Source organism: Podarcis vaucheri (assembly GCF_965113315.1).
Source record: "Podarcis vaucheri genome assembly, chromosome: 3".
Taxonomy (NCBI): Eukaryota; Metazoa; Chordata; class Lepidosauria; order Squamata; family Lacertidae; genus Podarcis; species Podarcis vaucheri.
The window spans coordinates 14874970-14899984 of record NC_138761.1 but is presented as its reverse complement, the minus strand read 5'-3'; the positions used below and the strand labels follow the sequence as shown (position 1 = coordinate 14899984).

The 25015-nt window shown below is 43.8% G+C and overlaps 1 protein-coding gene across 30 annotated transcripts in view; it reads right to left on the bottom strand.

Annotated features, from left to right (window-relative positions):
- The window catches only part of NRXN1 (neurexin 1), a 1008670-nt gene extending 1005452 nt beyond the window's left edge, over positions 1-3218 (bottom strand). For 25 of the 30 annotated variants that reach the window (XM_082217242.1, XM_082217245.1, XM_082217268.1 and 22 more), the window contains exon 1: positions 2905-3217. The gene's annotated coding sequence lies outside the window, so the exon portion shown is untranslated. Of the gene's footprint in view, positions 1-2904 lie in introns of all 30 variants that reach the window. The other 5 variants (XM_082217236.1, XM_082217247.1, XM_082217269.1 and 2 more) reach the window with 2 other exon arrangements.
- Positions 3219-25015: the final 21797 nt, after the last annotated feature.

Here is a 25015-nt window from a genome sequence, read left to right as displayed (position 1 = left end):
GGCAGAGTAAGCAAAGGGGAGAGAATGCATCGATTTCGGGTGTTACAAAGAACTGCGGAAGGAACTGATTGTCTGCCTCACTCCCATTAGTGAAAAGAGGCTCTGTATGGGGGAGAGAGAGCCTTCCATCCACAGCAGTGAGCATCATAAGAGGCGTTTGGATAAGGAGTTGACTGTGCAAAATAATTATAATAAATACACGAGAGGAGGCAACCGAGGGTGTGATCATATCTACGACATGAGGTGTCATGATGGCGAGGCATGAGTGAGCAGGAACTGGCATGGGGGGGGAGAGAATGAGCACCCCCAAGGAGTATGTGGAAAGTGTGTTGTGTTGTTGGGTGGGTAAACTGCAGAGGTGATAAAGTGCATGTGAGAGAGGAATGGTGTACACACGGCGACGGCGTGTCGTCATTAAATGTGCAACTTATTGCAGCCGCCGTTGTGATGGGTGAACACAAGGGGTTACTGCAAGTGTAAGAGACAGAAGGGGTTTTTTTTGGGGGGGGTCTCCCTGTGCCTTACTAGACTGAAATGCATTTGCTGCAAGTAATGAGTAAAGTGTGTGTGTGTGTGTGTGTGTGTGTGTGTGCTTGTGGATTTGCATTTCTGTGTCTACAGGTTTGGAGATGAAGAGAGCAACTATGTGTGTAAAGTGTGTGTGGTGGGGCTGTTGCTGAGGCCACTGTGAGAAGTTGATCATCTGTGCGCCCAATGGCATATACGGTATGCATAGACAGGGAATGGAAATCTCCCAGAGATATTATGTTTTCCAAAAGTTCCTGGAGCCACAGTCATTCAGTCTGTGGCTTGGAGGAGAGTTTTTATTTCTTGTCTGCATTTCATATAATCTTTAGAGAACGGCAGGAGTGGTGAAGGTGCAATTCCAAAAGGGGACAAGAGATGGGCGAGCTGTAGCTATGGATAGGTAATTCTCTGTATGATTTAAGAGTTAAAATGCTCTCAGAAAGGAGCCTCCTCTGGTCTGTGGTTGTGAGGTTATGTGGTTAATATTAGTATTTTTTGGGGGGGGAATCATGTCTGTCCATCTGAAGGGGAAAGGCTATTGCTGGATTGACCACACATACGGGAAGGGTAGGAGCTGTGCCAGTGGGGAGGAAAAAGTGACCAGCTGCGTTGCTGGAAGACTGGACAAGGCTGTATGTGCTTGTCTGAACACACAAAATACACCTAAGAGCCAGGAGTGAATAGCAGAGTGGTCCCTACAAGTGTCAGCAGGAGAGAGACATTGAGCTAAGGAGATCCCTCTTCAACATCCTTCTTAGATGAAATTGATGGCCAGCCCCTTTCCTTCTTCTCTCCCTCTCTCCCTCTCCCACCCCACGCTCTCTGTGCTGCCCCCTCCTCATGCATATATATATATATATATAATGCCAAAACAGCAGCAAATAAAAAATAAATAAATAGCCACGCTTATTTATTATGGCTGATACAATGATAAACAGCACCGACTGTCTAGTCATTTGCAATACAAGTGAAGCAGATATATATAATGGAAGACGGACTGCTGATTTAACAGGCATGCTTTTAAAGTGGGCTCTCAGACCTTTTAAATATATAAAGAAAGAGAGAGAGAGATTAAAACCTTTTTGTCCTTTCCCCCCTCCATTTAATAAGGTGGGGATACAGTGTTGCACCGCTCATCAATAAATACAACGCCCTTTCCTCTAAGAAAAAAAAAATACCTGATCGGGGTTTTTAAAAATTAAAATCACGTTTTGGTCACAGGTGCCCCCAACTGAGCTATTAAAACAAGGGCGGAGGAGCGGGGGGGGGGGGTGAAGAAGGGAAGAAGACTTAAAGCAAGGGAGACTGATATGACAATAAATCCTTAATAAATAGCAGGTCATTTTGGCACATACAGTCTTGGCAGCGTCCTGCTGTTATAAGTGTCCATAGGATTTTCTCCGGGTGCGGGAAAGACCTGGAGAGCACACGAATGGTAGACTCAAATAAATAAAATAAATGGGGAGCTCGGGGTGGAGGTGTTGGGGGGGGGACACAAAAACAACCTTTGCTGCAGCCCAAGAGAGAAGCGCTTTAGTTCAAAAGCGAAATCCTTAACACCACCATTATTTGTATTTATTTATGGTTACTTAGCGCCCCCTCCCCCATTTTCGTATATCCCTACCTACTTATTTCCTAGCATCGAATCCTTTCTTTGGCTACTAAGCGGGGAAAACACGGGATTATTTTCCTTTTTTCCTCTACCAAGGAAGGCTGCAGATACATATATAGATATATACGTACGGATAAAATCCAAAATAAGGCACCAAAAAGGCTAAGAGCAGTTTCTTCTAACCCATTAGGTAGGCAAAGGGGAGGCGATAGGGAGAACACCCCCACCCCAGCTCTCTCGAACGGATCTCCGTCAAAAACGTCCCGAAATGCCAACCTTTCGTCAAACCACCTTACCACCTTCCCACCCGCTCCCCGAAACGCTCCTTATTCCCATTGCCCCATCTCCTTCCAACGAAGGTGTGTTGGGAGGAAGGAAGGTGGCTGGGGGGGGGGAGGGGGTAAGAAAAGAGACATGCAAGAAGAGGATCGATTCCCACCCTCCCCTCTCCCCCCCCCCATCCGCGAGTCTCCAAAACGCCAGCGAGACCTGCCTCCCCTCCCCTCCCTTTCGCTCTCTCTCCCCCCCCCATCGCGAATAAATCACCACCGGCAGCCTTTCAACTTCCTAACCAGCCACCATCGCGCCGAGATCGTCTACCTCTTGCTTCCCCACCAAAAAAAATTGAGGAAAACGCCGCACGCCAAGCCTTCTCCTGCCTCCTCGACGGACCAGAGCGTCCCTAACCCGGGTCCTTAACGCCCGCAGCCTCCCCGATCTCCTCCGCCGCCGCCACCTGTCCCCTCCCCAAGCCAGCTATTTACCTGCACGGCTGTTCCTTTCCGCTCGCAAGGACGACTCTCGAGGCATGTGTTGGCCAAAGAGAATTTCCCTTAGGTTCCTTTTCTCTTTCTCTCTCTCTCTCCCTTTCCTTCTCTTCTTCTTCCTTCCTCCCTTCCCTCCTCTCCCTCCCCTGAATAAGGCAGGATCGGCGGGGGTGGGGAGAGAGAGAGAGAGGGAAAGAGACGAAGCAGGGGGTAGAAAGGGAAGGGGAGGTCTTTTTTTAAAAAAAAGTGCCGTCCGTTGCCTTTTCAGCAGCGTCAGGCTCCGGCTTCTCTCTATCTCGCAGAACCGGGGAGGAGAGGCAAGCGAAAAGGAGGGCTGGCGGGGGCCCACGTGACCGCCTGGTTGCTGTCTGTCTGCAAGAGGAGGGAGGAGCCGTCCTCTCTGCAGCATCGTGGACAGTAGCCGCTCCCTCCTTCCTTCCCTCCCTCCCTCCCTCTTTCCACGGCAGCCTCCATCTCTCCATCACAGCCAGGCTGGAGCAAAAGGGGAGAGACAGGTCCGCGCTTCATCTTGGGGGATGGGGGGGGACTGGGGAGCAGGGAAACGCAGGGTAGAACGAAATGCAATTTATAGATTGGATCCAAAACAGCCCCTTTGTTCCTTTTTTTTTCCTTTCTCTTTTTTGCACCAAATTCTGATCTTCTCTTCAAAGCCGGTGACGTGATCGTGCTTTCTAACACGCCCCCTCCCCGAGCCTTTTCCACAGCAGGGATCCTGTATATAGAGATGTGTCCTGCTGCTGCAGGTTCCCCCACGCCCAGAAAATGGAAACCTCGTGGAGCTTTGCCTAGCGGTCGGTGGGTAGCAGAGGATGGGAACTGAGGAGGCACCCACCCCCCCAATATTCCCCGCCTTCAGACCGGCTCGGGGTTTCCACAAGAGGCACGCACCCTCCCGTTACACACACAGCCCTGTTGTATTTATGTATGGATCAAGGCAAACATGCAACTTTATTTACAGAAAGAAAAGATGAAGACGCAAGTGGACCTTCCTTTACACAGGGATGTTGAATGTTCCAGCACGTGCTCAGACAGCATTTGTGTGTGTGTGTGTGTGTGAGAGAGAGAGAGAGAGAGAGAGAGAGAGAGAGAGAGAGAAGTTTCCCTGCAACTCAATGGATTAATGTTATAGATGGAACCACCTTCTCTTGTGTCTTCTTGCCAGGAGAATCAGTAGAAAGCCAAGTGAGAGATGAGAATAAGAAGAGCTCTGCTGTAAAGTCTACCTAAAGGTAAAGGGACCCCTGACCCTTAGGTCCAGTTGTGACTGACTCTGGGGTTGCGGCGCTCATCTCGCTTTATTGGTACAGCTTCCGGGTCATGTGGCCAGCGATGACTAAGCCGCTTCTGGCAAACCAGAGCAGCGCACGGAAACGCCATTTACCTTCCCGCTGGAGCGGTACCTATTTATCTACTTGCACTTTGACATGCTTTCGAACTGCTAGGTAGGCAGGAGCTGGGACCGAGGAACAGGAGCTCACCCCGTCGCGGGGATTCGAACCACCGACCTTCTGATCGGCAAGTCCTAGGCTCTGTGGTTTATCCCACAGCACCACCCGCATCCCCAAAGTCTACCTAGTTCACCCTTATCACCAGTCAGACAGATACCTTTGGGGACTTCTGACAAGAAAGACATGAAGGCACCAGTAATCTTCTGTCGCCTGCCTCCAAAATCTGGTACTCCGAGAAATATACTGCCTCTGAATGTGATGGTTCTATTGAACTAGCATGGCTAACAGCCTATCAGCTATGAATATGCCTCTTTTTAAAAGCCAGCTAATGGCTGGGGTGCTTATCAGCTTTTGATGTGCAAAGGATCCTGCCTTAGGACTAGCCCTTTGGCTGCATCTTCTGGTCTCTCCTCTGCCATTGTAAGTCTTCAAAATGTTTTGTCCCCCATAAAGCCCAAACAACTTTCTTCCAGCAAAATAATTCCAAAGCAGAAATAAATCAACCTTGCCACTTCCAGGTGGGGTCTGTATGCCTGTATGTTAAGTCAAGCTGGCCACTCTGACAACTGGATCTTCCTTGTTTTAGGTTGTCAGGCTGGGATGGGATATTCTAGCACCGTATTTGAAAACGTAACTCTATGCTACCACATATATACACTGGCAGAACAGTGAACTGCAAGCTCTGATACATAAAACTCTTTACTCACCCCAGTTCCAGCTGGTTGCCTGCAAGATTCAGCAACTTAAATAAGCACAAAATTTGAAAAGACTGACTTGCAAAAAAAAAAAAAATGGAATCCAATTTTTGTGGCGATTCCTTTGCCCGGTCTCAACGGAAGACGGTCGAGTCCAATCACTTTGAAAATTTGGTTTCATACATGAAATCCAAATTCTTAGAGTGAAATCGGGGGTTTGCCTCAATACTATTTCCCCATGTTTGCACACATACCTATCTGCATTTTAGTGGCAATGCAGTTTAGCGGTTCTTGAAACACCATATTGGTACAGTGCCTGGACAATCACAGAGCACCACAACGGTCCCACTCGCTGTCCTCCTTAATTCTCACCTAGCTCTGTTTCCCTCCTCAAGCTCTGCTTGTGTCTAAATTCTGCTCCTTGATCTGGGCTGGAGTCTTCAACTACAAAGACACACACTGTCCTGAGCTAGCACACCTTGCCTAGACAGATTGTACCACTCCTTGCCTCTGCTGTGCTTTTAGACTAGCACTTCACCTTTGATCTGAAAATCAAATATGAGAGCTTGGACTGTTTTTGTCAACATGGCTCAGTGGAGGAACACATGCATTGGAGGATAAGGCTCTCAGTGGCTAAACTACTAACCCTGATGAATGTGTTCTACCGCTATTATCAGAGGCAGTATGTTTCTGAATGCTGGTGGCTGGGAAGTTCTGGAGAGAAGAGTGCTGTTGTGCTCAGATCCTTCATATATATATATATATATATATATATATATATATATATATATATATAAAATTTTTTATTAGTTTTTCAACATATCATTTTCAACAATAATTAAACATACTTTTACATCTTATACAATTTTTTGACTTCCATCAATCACATCTGAAAATTTTCCAATCTATTCACTTTCTTATTTTCACTATTACTTTTAAATCTCATAACTAATATCTCTTTTCTTTCTCTTCTTTGCAATATTTCATATATTTCTCTCTACAAAACTTCTTGTAGTCCTACTAGTGTAATTTGTTGATTACAGTTGCTCTTCAAATAATTCGTATATTTCTTCCAATCCTCTGCGAATCTCTGGTCCCGCAGGTTTCGAATCCTTCCTGTCATTTATCCAATTCTGCATAGTCCATTAATTTTATCTGCCATTCTTCTTTCATCGGTATTTCTTCTTGCTTCCATTTCCGAGGCAACAATACTCTTGCCGCTGTTGTTGCATATAGTGCTCAGATCCTTCTTGCATGCTTTCCCATGGCATATGATTGGCCACTGGACTAGATGGACCGCTGGCCTGATCCAGCAGGCTCTACTTATGTTCTTGTACAGAAGGCCACAGGTTCAATCCCTGGTATATGCAGGTACGACTGGGAATGCTCCGGTCAGAGTAGGCTATACTGAGCAAGATCGACCTGTGGTCTGACTTGGTATAAGGAAGCTCATTGCGTTTCTGTATTCTTACCATCTTCTCGTGCAAACAGTCCTAGAAGGATTTGCTCGCAATTTCGACACACTTTGCTTCCAGCGGGCCAACTTCGGAGCATAGGCATAAAATGGAAATGCTCCAGTAACATTTTGAAATAAAACATTAATCAAGGACAACATTACCCTGTTCCATTAATTTATTTGTGTTTAGATGGAGGAGAGGAGGAAGAGGAAACAGCTGGGGCTTGCAAAGACTCTGCCTGAGATTCTTGAAAGCTTACACCAATCTGGATTTATTGTACTGCTCTAGAGGAACCATTCTTATGGCTCGGCAAAGTGAGGGGCACCAACCGTTTTTGAATCAGTGGGCACACCTGTGATTGTTGAGGAAGTGCCGTGGGCACCAGCCACAAAATGGCTGCCTTGGGGGCATGGCACAACACAAAATGGCTGCCACCAGGGCTGGATTTAGGTTTGATGAGGTCCTAAGCTACTGAAGGTGATAGGGCCCTTTATATGTCCAGCTGCCCTTTGTCAACAACAAATTGTGGCTGTTTTTTTGTGTTGAATATATGCTATATGGTAATTTATGGACCTAGTAGGTATCTAAAGCCATTTGCACATAACAAAATATGGATTTTATCAAAGTAATTGTTGAACTGAAATACAATTAAGAAGAAGTATATTAATAGTGAAATAATTATTAAGCTCTAACTTCATGTAGGTTTTATTTTATTTGTTTTTTGTCTTATATTTTGGAAATGTCCGTTCAGTTTTTTCCCCTTTAATTTTCCTGGGGGCCCCCAAGGGAGTGGGGCCCTAAGCTATAGTTTGTTTAGCTTATACATAAACCTGGCACTGGTTGCCACATCTGAAAGAGCAGGAAGAGAGATGGAATCACAAAATGTGACGGAAAGGCACCTATACTTTTGCGCTCACTTTCAGAGAGAAGCTCTTTTCACCTCTCCGCTCAGAACAGATGGGAGTGTGGGTGTCCAGTCCTGACAACAAATTAAATGTGGGCATGTTTAAGGGTGACATTTAGTGTAGGAAATGATGGACCACTGCAAACAGGAACTAAACAGGAATAACAAGCAGCCTCTCATGCAATATGGATTTCTGAGGGGATATTTATTGAGACCTAAGGCAGGCCTCATAAGAGGTACTGGTGGGCACACCTGTTGTTGACCCCTGTTCCTTCCCCTCCTCCTCCTCTGCTTTCAGTTTGTGTTTTGCATACACAATCAGTCTTGCTAAGCTGGAATAAGTAGATGGATTTCCTCAATTTTTCACTGCAGGCCTATAGGGGTATTGCCCAATAGTAAATGATAAATCCATATCCTAAAGAGTCGGCTCCATAAGGACTGATGGGAAAGTCAATGGAAGTTTTCTCAACGGCCTTGTGCAATGCTTTAGAAGATGCAACGAGAAAGTGACATGGTTATGATCACTGATGAACCAGCAACAGTCGACATTCAAAGATATACATGCAGCCCCTTCACTCATTCATGGAGCCAACTAGGCAGCTAGGTATGGGTGGAATCGTATCAGTAACACCAACACAATGTGTCTTTTCCTAATGGTCAAGCACCTCAGTAATTTATCTTTGCAATGACAACAAATAAAGTGATACATTGCTCTTAGCTCTAATTCCTTCCCGGTCTCTAACTGTGACAATATCTTACCTGCAACATGTTGAAGGACACAATCCTTGCTTTGGGTGCAAGATGTCCTGGGTTCGTTACCCAGACAAGCTCATGTGCTAGAAAAAGAGGTGCTGGAACTCACCATGAACGCCCTCCTTGTTCTCTTAGAATGGCAATGGCGCTCACCTGGGAGGTGCCGGAACTGAGTTTCGGTGACTTCTGGTTGAATGAAAAGCCCTGGTGCTGGGGTTATAGGTGGGGCTTTATCTGGTGGAAGATTATATGAAAGGTCTGTGCCTGAAAGCATGGAGAGTTGCTGCTAGCCAGAATAGACTATGTAGGGCTAGGTAAAGATATAGGTACCCCTGACCGTTAGGTCCAGTCGCGGATGACTCTGGGGTTGCATGCACATCTTGCTCTATAGGCCGAGGGAGCTGGCGTTTGTCCGCAGACAGCTTCCGGGTCATGTGGCCAGCAGGACTAAGTTGCTTCTGGTGAACCAGAGCAGTGCACAGAAACGCTGTTTACCTTCCCGCCAGAGTGGTACCTATTTATCTACTTGCACTTCGATGTGCTTTAGAACTGCTAGGTGAGCAGGAGCTGGGACCGAGCAACGGGAGCTCACCCCATCGTGGGGATTCGAACCGCCGACCTTCTGATCAGCAAGCCCTAGGCTCTGTGGTTTAGACCACAGCACCACCTGTGTCCCTCTACGTAGGGCTAGATGGACCAAAAAGTGTGGCCTTCCTATGTTTCTTAATCATTGGTCCCTGCAAATGGGAGAAGGAAGAAGGATTCAGATTACTGAGTGGAAACTTTAGCATCAGCCAACTCCACCCAATGTTTCATTTTCTGCTGTGGGTCATCCAACTGAAAGGAAAGAGGAGGAAACCACAAGTCTATTTAGCCACAATTCTGTACCCACACATATGAAAAACAAGGTGCAGAGAGGCACCTGTGGCACTAGGAGTTATAAACCCCTTTTGTCCTCCCCCGCTGCTTCCTCTGAGTCTGCTGCCACTGTTTCAGCGTGTAAGGTAGGCTCAAAACTAACTAAGGCTGTAGTAAGCGGCACTGAATACAGCAGGACTCATAAACATGCATAAGACCACAAAATGAGGCTGAAACTCATAGACTCCTGTTGTAACAGTGCATGTTTTAATGAGAAGCAAGTCCTGCTGCGTTCAGTGGGGTTTACACCTTAGTATGCATGCTTAGAACTTCAGCCTGACACTTTTCAATGTATCAGTTACAAACAATTAAATGTGTAAAATTTCCTCACAAATTAAAAACCCTTCTGCAGATCATGTCTTCTTCCTTAACAAGCCCAGTACTATATATATTTATATTGCAAAGTCTTGAAAACCACAATTCCCCCCCCCTCCAGTTTCTGCTAGGGAGTAACTGTTTCAGAATTCCATTTCACTAACAATTGTGCTTGGGCTGTAGTGCCATTTTTAAACAACCATTCATTGTGACAAGTAGCCTTGGGTTGCACAGTAATTGAAATTGTGGTGCTGGTTGTCAACGCTAAAAATGCAAGATTCAAGGAGTGGGTTTCTTTCCCTCCCCCCAACACCGACTTCGCCTTTCTAAGAGCTCATACTGATTGTCAGGGGTTCAGCAAATTATTGCTGCGGGCAGATGAACACATGGATTTTCCTGATGTTTGCAGATTTTAGGACGCTGAAATTATGCAAATGGCTCACAGTTTGCCCAAAGAGCAAATTAGCACAGTGCACCTGTGGCAAGTGGTATGTATGCATTGCAACTGAAGTGTGAACATTCAGAACATTTTACCTCATTAACACTCCAGGAGTAGCTGCATCTTATTGCTTTATTGTTGCAATCTTTGTAACTGCTTCCTGCGGCCATTTTGCATCAGTTTGTGTAACACAGGATCTTATGCCAAGCCTTTGGGAAGCCTCCACTGAGCTCCCTGGGCATCTGAGTACCTTTGGCACTAAGAATGCTTGACCAGGTAAGGATATTGTGTGCCCAGAATTTGTCCAGATTTTACAATAGCCCAGTGACTCAAATGCTATCCCTGGATGTGGTAGGAGTGGCTGCTCATGGCATATTAATTAATAGACAAATGATATAAAACAAAATGATAAAAAAATTGCAACATCCTATTCAGGGCCTGGGGTCCTGGTTGTGGTTATGGTATCCTCTTGAATCACCCCCCCACCCTGCTATTCAAAGGGGACTTTGTGGTGCAACATCCCAAACAACATGTCTTGTGTGTTCAGAGATGTCTTAGGCACACATAAGGAACTCTTGGGGTTCAAGATGATTAAGAAGAAGACAAACCAGTGCACAGTAAATTAAAATTGGTGCTTCAAGATCTTCTACAGTGTTACCTTGGGTTAAGAACTTAATTCGTTCTGCAGGTCCGTTCTTAACCTGAAACTGTTCTTAACCTGAGGTGCCACTTTAGCTAATGGGGCTTCCTGCTGCCGCCATGCCACCACCACTTGATTTCTGTTCTCATCCTGAAGCAAAGTTCTTAACCTGAGGTACTATTTCTGGGTTAGCAGAGTCTGTAACCTGAAGCATCGGTAACCTGAAGCGTCGGTAACCTGAGGTACCACTGTACTTGGCTTCTTCTTGAAAAGGAACCTAGCTCAGTAGTAGAAAATCCGCTTTGCATGCAGAAGGTCCCAAGTTTGATTTCCAACATTTCTAGGCTGCAGAGAGAAAGAACCCGTATAAAACTATGGAGAGGTGCTTCTAGTCAGTGTAGACAATATTGAGGTAGATGGTTTTGACTCAGTATAATGCCGCTTCCTGCGTTCCTATGGAAAACACCATAAACATTTTTTTCATTGTCTCTACAGCGTACAGTGGTACCTCGGGTTACAAACTTAATTCATTCTAGAGGACTGTTCTTCACCTGAAACCATTCTTAACCTGAGCTACCACTTTAGCTAATGGGGCTTCCCGCTGCCGCCACATGCCGGCGCACGATTTCTGTTCTCATCCTGAGGTAAAGTTCTTAAACCTAGGTGCTACTTCCGGGTTAGCAGAGTCTGTAACCTGAAGTGTTTGTAACCCGAGGTGTTTGTAACCCGAGGTGCCACTGTATTCGATTTTAGGCTTAGGCAAAGTTCAATGGGGAAGCAACCCCAAAATCTGAGAACCACCACTGAGATTGACACGTGATGTGGCCTTCATCTTCTGACTTGGTGCATAGTTGGTAGCATCAGGAAAGTAAACTCAGATGATCTCAAGAGCCATTACAAGCCACATAAAAGTACAATGTGGAAGGAACAACAGATGCTCTTGATTCAGCATTGCATAATTCCCCCGACCCTGTATTTGGTGCTAAGTTGTATTAATTAAAAAAAGAGAGAAAAGTTAAAGGACCCCTGGACAGTTAAGTCCAAAGGCAATTATGGGCTTGCGGCGCTCATCTTGCTTTCAGGCTGAGGGAGCCGGTGTTTGTCCACAGACAGCTTTCCGGGTCATGTGGCCAGCAGGACTAAACTGCTTCTGGTGCACCAGAACACCGTGACAGAAACCAGAGCACACAGAAACACAGTGTGCCTTCCTGCCACAGCAGTACCTATTTATCTACTTGAACCGGCATGCTTTCAAACTGCTAGGTTGGCAGGAGCTGGGACAGAGCAACGGGAGCTCACTCCATTGTGGGGTTTCGAACCACCAACCTTCTGATCAGCAAGCCCAAGTGGCTCCGTGGTTTAGACCACAGTACCACCTGCTCCCCCTGCTGACATGTATCAGCCACCAAATGCCTAGGTAAATAGGAATGTTTTAAACTTTCTGCTTTAGACCCCAAACTCCTCCACCTCCGCAGTGTGCAAGAAAAATAATATTTCAACACTCCACTTGATTTTATTAAATATTTCATTTTGTTATATACTATTGGTATATAAAGCTCTCAACAGCTTGGGGTCAGTTTTCTTGGAGAATCATCTTACCCTAAATGTGCCCACTTGACTGCTTTAATCTGTGCAGCTGGCACTGTTTACATATACCACACAATACTCAACCCACACTTGAAAGAAATCATTATTTTAGTCTAGTGGCAAATCCATGAGTCCTGACACCTTCATTGTATTATTTCTGACATCTGCTTAAAATCGTTTTGCTTAGGCAAGGCTATCCAGACATGCAGATGCTGACATGTTGGATTCTCTTTTTAGTTTACCACTGCCTTTGTTTTTTAAAAATGTTTTTAATTACTTGTTTTTAACTGTTTTCATTAGTAATTGTTTTAATGTTCCTTGCAAACTGCTTAGAGGTTTTATTACGATCAAGTGGTCCATGCATTTCATAGATAAATAGAAAAATAAAAATGTGGGATTTGTTTCATTTCTGCAATTAATCCAGAATGCGGCAGCTAGACTGGTGACTGCGAGTGGCCGTTGGGACCATATAACACCAATCCTGAGAGACCTGCATTGGCTCCCAGTATGTTTCCAAGGACAATTCAAAGTGTTGGTGCTGACCTTTAAAGCCCTAAACAGTCTCGGCCCAGTATACCTGAAGGAGCGTCTCCACCCCCATCGTTCAGCCCGAACACTGAGATCCAGCGCCGAGGGCCTTCTGGCAGTTCCCTCATTGCAGGAAGTGTGGTTACAGGGAACCAGGCAGAGGGCCTTCTTGGTAGTGGCGCCCGCCCTGTGGAACGCACTCCCTTCAGATTTGAAGGAAATAAACAACTACCTGACTTTTAGAAGAAATCTGAAGGCAGCCCTGTTTAGGGAAGTTTTTAATGTTTGATGTTTTATTGTGTTTTTAATATTCTGTTGGGAGCCGCCCAGAGTGGCTGGGGAAACCCTGACAGATGAGCGGGGTATAAATAAATTGTTGTTGTTGTTGTTGTTGTTGTTACAACTCCAACATGCAATCAACCAATTAATGAGAATGAGAAATAAACAACTACCTGACTTTTAGAAGACATTTGAAAGCAGCCCTGTTTTGGGAAGTTTTTAATGTTTAATGCTGTATTGTGTTTTTAATATTCAGTTGGGAGCCACTAATAATTATTCATGACTGAGTTGGGACGACTTCATTCATTTCTATGGTTCCCAACAGCTTTTGTTTGCAAAGAGACAGAATGCACCATCACCTTAACAGAGTAATGTGCAAGGATGTCCATCGATCGGCATTGCCCACGATGACTATTTGGAATGCCCAAATTCAGAGGAAGAGTGATACTGGATGACAATGGTTCGAAGACACACAGCAGAAGAGGGATATTGCCTTCACTAACAGTTTGTGGGTTTATCAAAGCAACTTGCTGATTTGCTGTGGAAACAGGACGATGGTCCCCGAAGCCAAACTTCCTGCATTCAGCACTGGCCTAATTCTGCAGAACTCATTCCCTTATCCAAACTGGAGCACATAGAAATATTGCAACCTATATATGGCATTACAGGGTTTCTTTGATGGGTTGTTTTTTGTTGGGTGAGTGGGATTTATAACAATCCCACTGCTGTCCAATGCTGCTGTCCAATGAGGAAGGAGAGGAGGAGGGATGAGAGGATACCACTGGTGGGGACAGGGGAGGCCCATGCACATAAAGGAGAGATTCTCTTGCATCTTCCTCCTAGCCCCACCCCCAACCCATTCCTTCCCTGCACTTGCATTGCAACACTGAATAGGACCCAATATTGCTTGATTATTATTATTTTTTTAAAAAAATCATTAGTAACTGTTATCACTGTGGGATGTAAGACTCAGGTGCAGTCAAACACAACATTGCTAGAGTAGACATGAAGATTGTCCCAGTCCTTCAGCCAGAACGTCCTGCTTTCCAGGACTGAGACGAAACTTCCTATGTGTAACTTGAGATGGGTGTGACCTCTCCTGCAGTAGAAAGACCCAGAACCACAGGCTGGCATCCATCTTGTCTTTCTTGTCTCTATCAATGCCATCTTAACAACAGTGCTACTAAGGTGCACCCTTGGCTCCAGGCCAAGAGAAGAAAAGGGGGGCTTTCTCCCATAAGGAGATAGTCGCCACATTTAAACTACGTTCTAACCTTTTAAGTCTGCCTTCTGGGAACCTTTGTGTGACCAGATGATTACTTGTGAGTAAATGTTTTATACTTTACATAAGACTGTGTAGCGTCTTATTTTTGGAGGGATTAAACGGGGGAAATACTGTGGCATCTGAATATAGACTGCATTTTTAATCAAGGCATATATTGGCTTATATCTTGATCAGGTTCCTAAATTAAATGGGCTTAGATTTTCAAAAGTTTCATGCCAGGCAGACCAACTGCTTAAGAAAACACTGACAGTGTTTTCCTTCTAGACAAAGGGGCCCCCCCTTTGATTTATAGCAGAAAACAATTCTCAAAGTCGTAAAAGCTGGAATTACAGACTGAGAGTGAGGACACTGACCCTACATGTTACAGAAGATAAAAAGGGCAGAGACCAAACATAATAAAACCGTTAAACTTGAGCCACAGGACAAAAGGCCAAGAGCACATGGAAATGAGGCTGTAAACTGTTTCTTCCTTTTTACTTTGAGGAAGTTTATCCTTTTAAAAGGCTACCTATGTTATGTATTAAATATATTGTCTTAAATGTAATTATGCAAAAGATTTAAGAAATGCTAGATTTCATATAGTTGTAAGAGTGGTAATTAAGTCAGTCACCAGTCTAGCCCCCCTTGTCAGATAAGAGACGCCATTCAAGCAGCCCTGATATATTAGTTGTCAGATATTTGTTTAGAAACCTTCAAATGAAGGAGATCTTTCAATGTTGATGTGAAACTCAAGATCCTTGACATATGTTTAAGATGAAAATTATTAACCATCTGTTTTGGAGGGCAAGGAAGGCAAGAGGTGAGCTGGTAATTAAGATTCCTTGTTGAGACACATGTAAGATATATTACTACTTATTTGTCATTTATAGATGAAACAATATATAGCTCTTTGTGTTCCATATAAGGACAGAAGGATATGGGTGTATCTCTTAGAATTAATTATAGCAATCAGCCAATAGGAAATCCAACCAGGCTGATTGAACAGAGGCAGCCACAGGAGGAGCAAAGGGGGCTGGATTAAGGGAATATAAGTGCTGGCCATAATGGCAGGAGGCAGGCCAGAGCTTGGTAACCATATACCACTGTGCCTCTTATTTATTTGTCTGACAAATAAATTATTATTTTAATTTCTCTGTTGCTGCATTGAATATTTCATTCCAGCTAAGCGTTAACCACAAGCAGGGTGCTACAATAGCAGGAAATATTTACAGAGACTCTAACGAGTCTGAGCAAGCTATCTGCTGTGCGTGTGTTTAAAAAAGGGGAATGTTAACTCTGCTGATTTTGTTGAACTTGTAAAGACAAGTTGGGATAGGATATCTTAGACAATATATCCTCCCCCGCATCCCTAAACATTCCCACAATCTCACGTCTGTTGTGTTGCACCATTTTGAAAACTCAATAAAAATTATTTATAAAAATTATATGAACTTCAGATAACAAAGTAATCAATTGAATCTGCATAACTTTGCATGTGAAAAATATAGCTCTAATGGGTTAAAAAAAGCACTCCCCTTTTTGGAGGGGGCATGCATGTGTCACAGGATAACTGATTTTTAAAGTGGCATTCTCCCCTACGGGAGGGAAAGCGTCTTCTAACGCAGTATTTGCTACCTGCGCTTTGCATCAGTGTATTTCAAAACACAATGAGACAATTTTAATTGTGCAGTTATTTCTTTTTCAGTCTATCAAAATGTTTTAAATTGATTAACTTGATGAATCAACTAAATGTTGCAGCCTTCTATAGTCTATATTTTAAAGGCCCAGAGAACAGTCTGTGCTTAGTGTACATAATGAAGTTCTACAGTTGGAGCTAAGCAGGTCTAGAGACAGCCTCGGAATAATATGTAAGCTGCTTAGACGAAGATTAGAGCATGGGCAATTATTAACTAAATTGCCAAAGAGAACCATATTTGAGCAGCATCTGTAATGCCTACTTAAAACAAAACAAAAAACCCAAAAACCATAGATTCTTCTGGAATCCGAAAGAGGGAAGAAATTGCCTGAAAGTGGTGTCTTGGTGCATGACCTTCCTATGCTAAATATATCTACTGGAACAGATTATTTTGGTCTCCCTGGCATCCTCTTGCTCAGACTATCCCAATCTAAAGTCTTCCAGATGTTTAGAACTACAACATCCATCAACCCCAGCCAACATGGCCAATGGCTGATGGACGATGGGAGTTGTAGTCCACAAAATCCAGGGGGCACCTGGTTGGGGAAGCTTGATTTAGGGTATTTTTGTAGGCATCAATTAAATCTGTCCCTGTTCTCCTATGGTGGTTATATTATCTCCTTTAATGTTATTAGTTGCTGTTTTTATCTGGGGCTCCTGGTCTGCTTCTATTATCTGTGGCTTATAGTCGCTTTAACACTGCGTTTCTTTTGTGTTTTATAGTTTATTATAAATGAGCCAGCTTCAATCTGCTTATATAAGAACATAAAAAGAGCTCTGCTGGAACCAGATTCATATAGTGCAGAATCTTGTTCCCCAGAGTGACCAGCCACATGCTTCCTGGAAGAATCAGGCCATCAAGGCAACAGACCACCCCTGCTGTTGCTCTTCGGCAAATATCCTACCTCTGAATCTAGAAGCTTCATATATCATGACTAATTACCATTGATATACAGTTTCAAGGAGGATGGGTCTAATTCCAGCCTAAGACATCCAACAAAGTAATTTTAAATGGAACTGTGGCAAGAAACCAGCCCCTGTAGGAGAGATGGGAAGCTTGCCCAGGCCTCTGAGGGCTAGGTCAGCTGCCCACCAACACCAGGGACCTGCCAGACCATTGCTGCCATGCTAATAATGCCCTGGGAATGTTTCCTGGACAAGACTCCCACACCGGGTCTCAGACAAGCTCTGCATGGGCCTGGCAAGGGAGCGAAGTGATGGTTCATTCTCTACTTCCAAACCCTTGCTGCCTTGCACCAGTTATGGCAGTAAACAGAGGGGCAATTATTATTTTTTGTCTCCACAAATCTCTGGTTCATAAATCAATGGGGGAAAGGAATTAATTACCACAACTGCTCCAAGCTTGTATGGTTGATGAATTTGATATTGAGCCCCGCTGGGGGATTGAATCTTTGGATCCTAACTTTACCTAATAATCCTTCTTAGGTAATATAGCATGATTTTGGCACTCAGTAGACCCCTGGCCCCAAAGTGGTTTGGCATGGTAGAGGTTAGGGGTAGGTTTCTGTGATGTTAACATATGAGAGTGCTGGAGGTGAAATAGTTAAACAAGTTACCCAATCAGAACCCAGGGGGGTGGAGTCTGGAGTCAGAGGGACTATAAGACCAGCTCTGGGAGGGGAGAAGGGAGGAGTTCATTGGGAGTTGGGTGGTTGGTTGGAGTGGGAGTGAATTGGGATAGAGTCCGTGGGTAGGCTGAGTTAGTGTAGCAAAATAAGCTGAGCCAGGAACACTTAGGGGCTAGGAAGACAAGTAAATATCTAAGAGGTGAGTGAGAGCAGGTAGCAGAAGTTATAGGTCTGGATAGGCACCCCATGATTGTAATTGACCGATACCGTTTACGAAACCACATGCTTGTTAAACTACAATAAATAAACAGAAGTTTATGTTCCAATTTAACCCTGACTGGACTCAGTATTGTACCAGGTAGGGTTTGCGTGGTGGCAGCGAGAAATAAAGTGGTGGCACAGGGATCAATAGACCAGGGACCCTGTGTGATCGCCACAGTTTCTAATCTCGGTTTCATGGCCTCTGTACTAATAGATCAGGCATAGGCAAACTCGGCCCTCCAGATGTTTTGGGACTACAACTCCCATCATCCTGGACCATTGGTCCTGTTAGTTAGGAATGATGGGAGTTGTAGTCCCAAAACATCTGGAGGGCTGAGTTTGGCTATGCCTGTAATAGATGGTCCCCTCTTGTACCACAACCTCGATTTAAAAATCTCTCTGGGAGCACAAGACTCATAATCTTTAATGAGGTGGCCCATAGTACAAGAAACTGTGCTGTTGTTGTTGGTGTCTTTTTGCAGGCTTCTTCAGGCTCGCCTCTTAGAAAGAGCCCCCACACATTAATTTCCACTCGTCTTTGTATTCCTTCAGAAAAGTTAAGTATACAACTTTCATTCCGCTGCCTCATTCACTTCAAAAGGAACTCGTTCCACAATAAGATTATTTTTCTACTGTCGTATCAGCGCATTGAAAGGAAATGGGGGGTTCAATGACCTGCTTCTTGTGAAGGCAATTGCTTCTTTATTTTGTATCCTTAACTACTTTCATGGTGTTTTGTAGGGGGTAGCAGAAATCGTCACATGTCACTAATGCCCTGCCAATATCCTCATTGTACTTTTAAAAGGTTTTGCATCAGCCTGTACCACTTCGATAAATGTACTTGGTGTACTTTTCTGCTGTTTTTTTTCCCCTTGGAGGTCCCTTGCAAATGTTCTCCTTCCATTACCAATAATATTGCTTATTATCTGCATTTATGCTAGCTGTTTGCTAGTTGTTTACTGCACTACTGGAATTACCATTGGATGTTAATCATTGCTGGTTTCACAATTGTTTGGCAGTATCTCGCTCCTAAAGTACTGCTGGAAGATCTAACTGTAGTTTCAAACATTTTAGGAGAAATGCTGGTAAAGTAACACCGTCGGAGGAGAGAGTAACTGCATGTTTCCTACACATTATTGCAATGTGCTCTGTGTGGGGCTTCCCTTGGGGCTTGTCTGGAGGCTCCAGCTGTTATCGAGGACAGGCAAATGCTAGCACATAACTCAGTGCTGAAAAAAATCCCTGGTAGAGGACAAGGATCCTGAGATCACGTTAAGGGTAACCAAATTCTGTGTGATTGCCATAAAACTTAGGGAACATGCTGTGCCATCATAATGATTAAGCTTGTAAATGATAATTTTAGGTTATATGTTAGTGACTAAGTTTTAATTTATATATATATATATATATATATATATAACTGTTGCTATATCTGTATTTGATCACTGCAGATGGTGACAGCAGCCATGAAATTAAAAGATTCCTGCTTCTTGGGAGAAAAGCAATGACAAACCTAGACAGCATCTTAAAAAGCAGAGACATCACCTTGCCAACAAAGGTCCGTATAGCTAAAGCTATAGTTTTCCCAGTAGTGATGTATGGAAGTGAGAGCTGGACCATAAAGAAGGCGGATCGCCAAAGAATTGATGCTTTTGAATTCTGTTGCTGGAGAAGATTCTTGAGAGTTCCATGGACTGCAAGAAGATCAAACCTCTCAATTTTTAAGGAAATCAGCCCCGAGTGCTCATTGGTAGGACAGATCGTGAAGCTGAGGCGCCAATACTTTGGCCACCTCATGAGAAGAGAAGACTCCCTGGAAAAGACCCTGATGTTGGGAAAGATGGAGGGGACAAGGAGAAGGGGACGACAGAGGACAAGATGGTTGGACAGTGTTCTCGAAGCTACCAGCATGAGTTTGACCAAACTGCAGGAGGCAGTGGAAGACAGGAGTGCCTGGTGTGCTCTGGTCCATGGAGTCACGAAGAGTTGGACACGACTAAACGACTAAACAACAACATGTTATTAGGCTAGGTTCAAACTTCTTGCATTAATTTGCAAGGTTCTTAACAACATAGGTCCAGGATAGCTAAAGGACAGTCTGATCCATTATATCCTAGCTTAATCCCTGAGATTGTTGGAGGAGTTGGTACTCCCTCATGGCCCCGATGCGTGGCAAATAAATACTAGAAGTTGTGCATTCATCATAGTGAGTTGAAGCTCCATCTCAGCTGAGATTAGTCAAGCACCCTCCTCACTAAATGTCAGGTGCACGATTAAGACTTTCTTAATCCAACAAGCATTTTTAAGGTAGTGCTCAGTTTTATGGCACATCTTTATTATTTTATTGTGCCATTTTCTAGGGTGTTTTTTTTTTTATGTACACCGCTTCCAAATGTGAATATTAAAGCTGTATATAAACAAACAAACAAACAAATAAATAATCAGCAGGCAACTGAACGAAGGAACAGCTACAGAAAAATGCCACAGGCCTTTTGAATAAAGAAGCCTTAGTACGTACCTAATTCTGGCCGTATGGTCAGAGACATGGGGCCTTCAGAGAATGAGCCCTTTCTTTTGCTCTGCCAGCACCCCAGCAATGCATTTCCTAGGTTCACCTGGAAGCGACAGAACAATGCTGGAGTGCAAGACTCTTCCTTAAAAAAATAAAATAAAATCCTACCTTCACATCTGTCAGTAGTCAGCCTGCCTGCTCCACAACTTTAAAACTCTGCTGGGCTCTGTAACTCTAGCAACATATGTGCTCCCTGAGAGCTCTCCAAGGTCCTGTATATGCTGTGGTCCACCTGACTACAGCTGCCAAATTCTTTGCAATCTGCTCCCTGCTTCTTTTTGCTACCTGACTCCTGGCACTGCTTATCTGTTTCCCCAAAGCCCTCACTCAGCCACCTCTGCAGACCTTAGCTGAACTGGTACAGGGCACCTGGGGTCACAGTCCTTACTAAACCACAGAATTTGCCTTCCTTCTTCTGCTATGGTGAACGTGACAAGCTGAAAAATACTTCCTTAACTAGCCATTTTGATGTCTGGGGCTCCCAGTTCTGTTTAACCATTCCTACACTATAGATTGACACAAGACAATGTTCTTTTTAAATCCCGTGAAATAGTATATGTGAGGTGATGCTGTTATTGTTTTAGTTTATTTCATGGTTGTATGGTTTTGGAGGGAACAGTCTCACCCCAGCTGCCTGAGAACATATGTGTATGTGTATATGCATGTATGTAGCACACTAATTAGTGATGTATGGAAGTGAGAGTTGGACCATAAAGAAGGCTGATCGCCAAAGAATTGATGCTTTTGAATTATGGTGCTGGAGAAGACTCTTGAGAGTCCCATGGACTGCAAGAAAATCAAACTGATCCATTCTTAAGGAAATCAGCCCTGAGTGCTCACTGGAAGGACAGATCGTGAAGCTAAGGCTCCAATACTTTGGCCACCTCATGAGAAGAGAAGACTCCCTGGAAAAGACCCTGATGTTGGGAAAGATTTGAGGGCACAAGGAGAAGGGGATGACAGAGGACGAGATGGTTGGACAGTGTTCTCGAAGCTACCAGCATGAATTCTCGAAGCTACCAGCATGAATTTGACCAAACTGCTGGAGGCAGTGGAAGACAGGAGTGCCTGGTGTGCTCTGGCCCATGGGGTCACGAAGAGTCAGACACGACTAAATGACTAAACAACAACAACAACAAGCACACTAATGTCAGAAATGACAAATAGGTAGGCTTCTGCCAAATATGTGTGTATGTCTGTAAGTACCACACTAAAGTCAGAAAGGAATTTCTTTCACTTGCTTTTCAGAACAGTAGCTGTATTAATTTGTAGGCCTGACACACACACACACACACACACACACACACACACACCGCATGCATCTATATGAGACTGAGAGTTTCCCTTATCATTCATAGGCACATAAGATTATGGGGATTCTAGTCTGAGACGGCCATGGTGAAAGCTGAAGCAGGGTGGTATTTATATTGGATTTGTTATTCCATAATGCTTTTATTGCTGGCTCTATCCACCATTGGCTCTGGCTTTGCCCACTTCCAGCATGCAGCCTCCAATTAGTTACGCCAGTGAAATGCAGCCTAGACAGAAGAAAGGTTACTCTGACTCATAACAGCAAAAATACAAATTTGTAAAAAACAAAAACAAAAGACAAATTCAAGTCTACAAACTTTAAGAATGAAACCCTAGCCCAATGCAGCAGATAAAAGCTCCTTAAAAAAAAAACTGGAAAAAGAAACTATTACAAGACTGTTAATTTAATTTAATTTTTTTTTTTAAAGTCTCTGCCCGACACTTTCTGTTGCAAAGGCACCTCTGGGCCACTACGGTAAATATTCTCCATGGGCACCAAATGCCTTACATCAGGTGCTTAGTATGGACATTCGCTTCAGTGCAAAAGAGCCTCAAGGGACAAGCCTGCCTCTTGCATCTTCTCATCCAAGCCACGTGCAGGAGTGATGATTCTGCTCCATATAGGTTGCTTCTGTAAACAGCCCTTCACAGTTAAGATAAGGAGCCATTGATAATGCTATCTCGGCAACAGTGAGGAAAATAATGGTTTTTGCATACTTGATTTTGATCGCATTACAATATTTCATTATCCTTCAGAAACAATTCTGATCGCTTTGCCATCATTAAAGCAGAGAAGAGCTTTATAATAAGAACACAAAAGCAACAATGGGCTGGCACGCTCTGAGACACAAGCCTCATGGCATAAATTACACTGCACAGTATAGGTCTCTAAGGAATATGAGAGAGAGAGGGGGGGGGAGAGATGCAAATCAGTGTGACTTTGGAATTCTGTTGAGTAAGTGCAGACACCTTTCCCTCATTCTGATCAATGCCTGCATTGCGTAGTGATCGTTTCATTGCATTGCTAATGCAGTTTGGGGAGAGGAAAAGATGTAGGCATTCGCCAATCAACCTAGGGTTTTGCAAACAACAGCAACAACTCGGAAATGTCCTGGTCATATTCTGGAACTGGACATTACGGGAAACGTGTGGCTCAGCAGCCACGACTCTCCTCCTCTCTCTCCTTTGGAAACAGTTTATTTTATTTAACACTCAGCAGTCACCTCACTTCAAAGAGGATATTGTAGAACTGCAGGAAAGTTGCAGGAAAAGGGTAACCAAAATGATCGAGTGACTCCCCTAGGAGGAAAGTCCACAGCACCTGGGACTTTTAGTTTGGAGGAAAGGTGAATGAGAGGTGACATGATAGAAATTTATGAAATTATGCATGGCACTGAGAAAGTGGACAGAGGATTTTCTTCCCCTCTCTCATAACACTAGAATTCATGGAGGAAACTGGAAGCTGCAAGATGACGAACAAATAAAAGAAAGTACCGTATTTCTATATGCAGTGCGTAGTTAACCTATGGAACTTGCTCCCAAGGGAGGCATAGATAGCCACCAACTTTTGCTTGAGGAGGACCTCCAAATTTGCTTCAGATTTCATTTTGGGTAGAGTCTGGTTGAAAATACAGGGATGTATTTTCCCACCTGTGCTCTCCCTGAGAAATTTCTTTAGTATCATCCCAACACTTTTGGCCTCCCTCAAATGTCCACACATGTCGTTGCCTCAAGAGGCATCTCCTAACCCACTTGCAGTTTCATTTAAGATGAAACCCAATGATGGAAGACTGAAGAAACCCCAGCTAAAGAATCATGGCAAGAAAAATTGATGGACTGTGCAGAACTGGCAAAACTGACATACAAGCTATGGGACAAGGATAACTGTGACTTTAAGGATGAATGGGAACCCTTTACAAAGTATCTGAAGACGCAACAAAGCGAACTGGACTCCTTGGCTGGCTTTGAATAAACATTCACAAACTTTTTATTGATAATAATCAGCTAAATAGTTTGAGGATCTATACAACTGTATAACATGCAGAAAACAGCATTTTTAGAGAAATCAAAGACTGGAACTGAGGGAAGTCGGGGGGTGGGTGGGTTCTGTGGGGGGAGGGAGGGGAGGGAGGAAAAATGGGGGGGGAAATAAGGATGATCTATTTCTGGATAATATGTTTTGTTTTAATTTTGAATAAAAAGTTATTTTAAAAAAAGAGTTGCAACCCAATGACTGCCTGGGAACAAACGAGAGACCTCCAGATGCCCTTCAAATGTTGTGTTCGGTGGAATTCACCCTGCAACACTAAATCGTCTGCTTTTTCTTTGATGCACAGAGAGAAATTACCCCAGAAATTAAATTGCCCCAATTCAAACTGGTGGTTGGGTAGCATAGATTTTCTACCTAGTCATTCAGTACAATAATACCCACAGGACCATCTAGGCCAGGCATGGCCAAACTTGGCCCTCCTGATGTTTTGGGACCACAATTCCCATCATCCCTGACCACTGGTCCTGTTAGCTAGGGATGATGGGAGTTGTAGTCCCAAAAACATCTGAAGAGCCAAGTTTGGCCATGCCTAGGATCTAGACTATCCTTACTTCCCCCAAAGCAAAATGATTTAGCCACCAGCCTAAGTTATATTTTATGTAGCAAGCTATAGGAAGTTTCTTTTTTCTAATGCAAATTGTCACACAGGGGGTGTGAGGATTCCCCCCCCCCGCAAGATCACAGCTGGGATAGGAAAGACTAAACTTGTTCTCTGTGTACACTGTTCTGTTCTGTTGCGTGCCCGCCCCACAACCCTGCACACACACCTACCTAGTGTTTAATACTGGGGGGGGGGGACTAGTTGACATTTCCTGTATAAGGTAACCTTGGGTAGAAATGTTTTAATATTTGCAGAAATACTGTATTTTAAAAAAAATAAAAATAAAAATCTGTATTAAAAAAAATCTGTATTTTTTTTTTTAAGTCAGACTGAATCACCCTGAAGAGCTTCAGAGGTATCTATTTCATTTCAGGGCATTTTGGAGATATCATACTTTGCCTTGGCCATGTGCTGTGTCACCGAGCTACAGCCTCCAAATTATCACTTACACACACTTACTGTGATGTGGCGCAAGAAAATAAGGAATATTTTACAGGTATCTTTACAGTTCCCCAAACTTTGATGAATGCAAATCCCAAAAATGTGCACTGCAATGGGACCAATTGCTTGCTTGCAGGTAAAAATACCATTTTAGATTTGCATGTACGCCATCTGAATGTTTGTTCCAGTGGGTCCTCTTTTTCATGGGTATGTAAAATGAGTCGTCATACTGATCCATAGTTAAAAGCAGAAGTTGGCAAATGTGTCCTCTGTTTTGCTCTTCAAATTATGGCAACCCTAGTTCCACTATAAGTGTGTGGGGGGTGTAATAATCTTTCA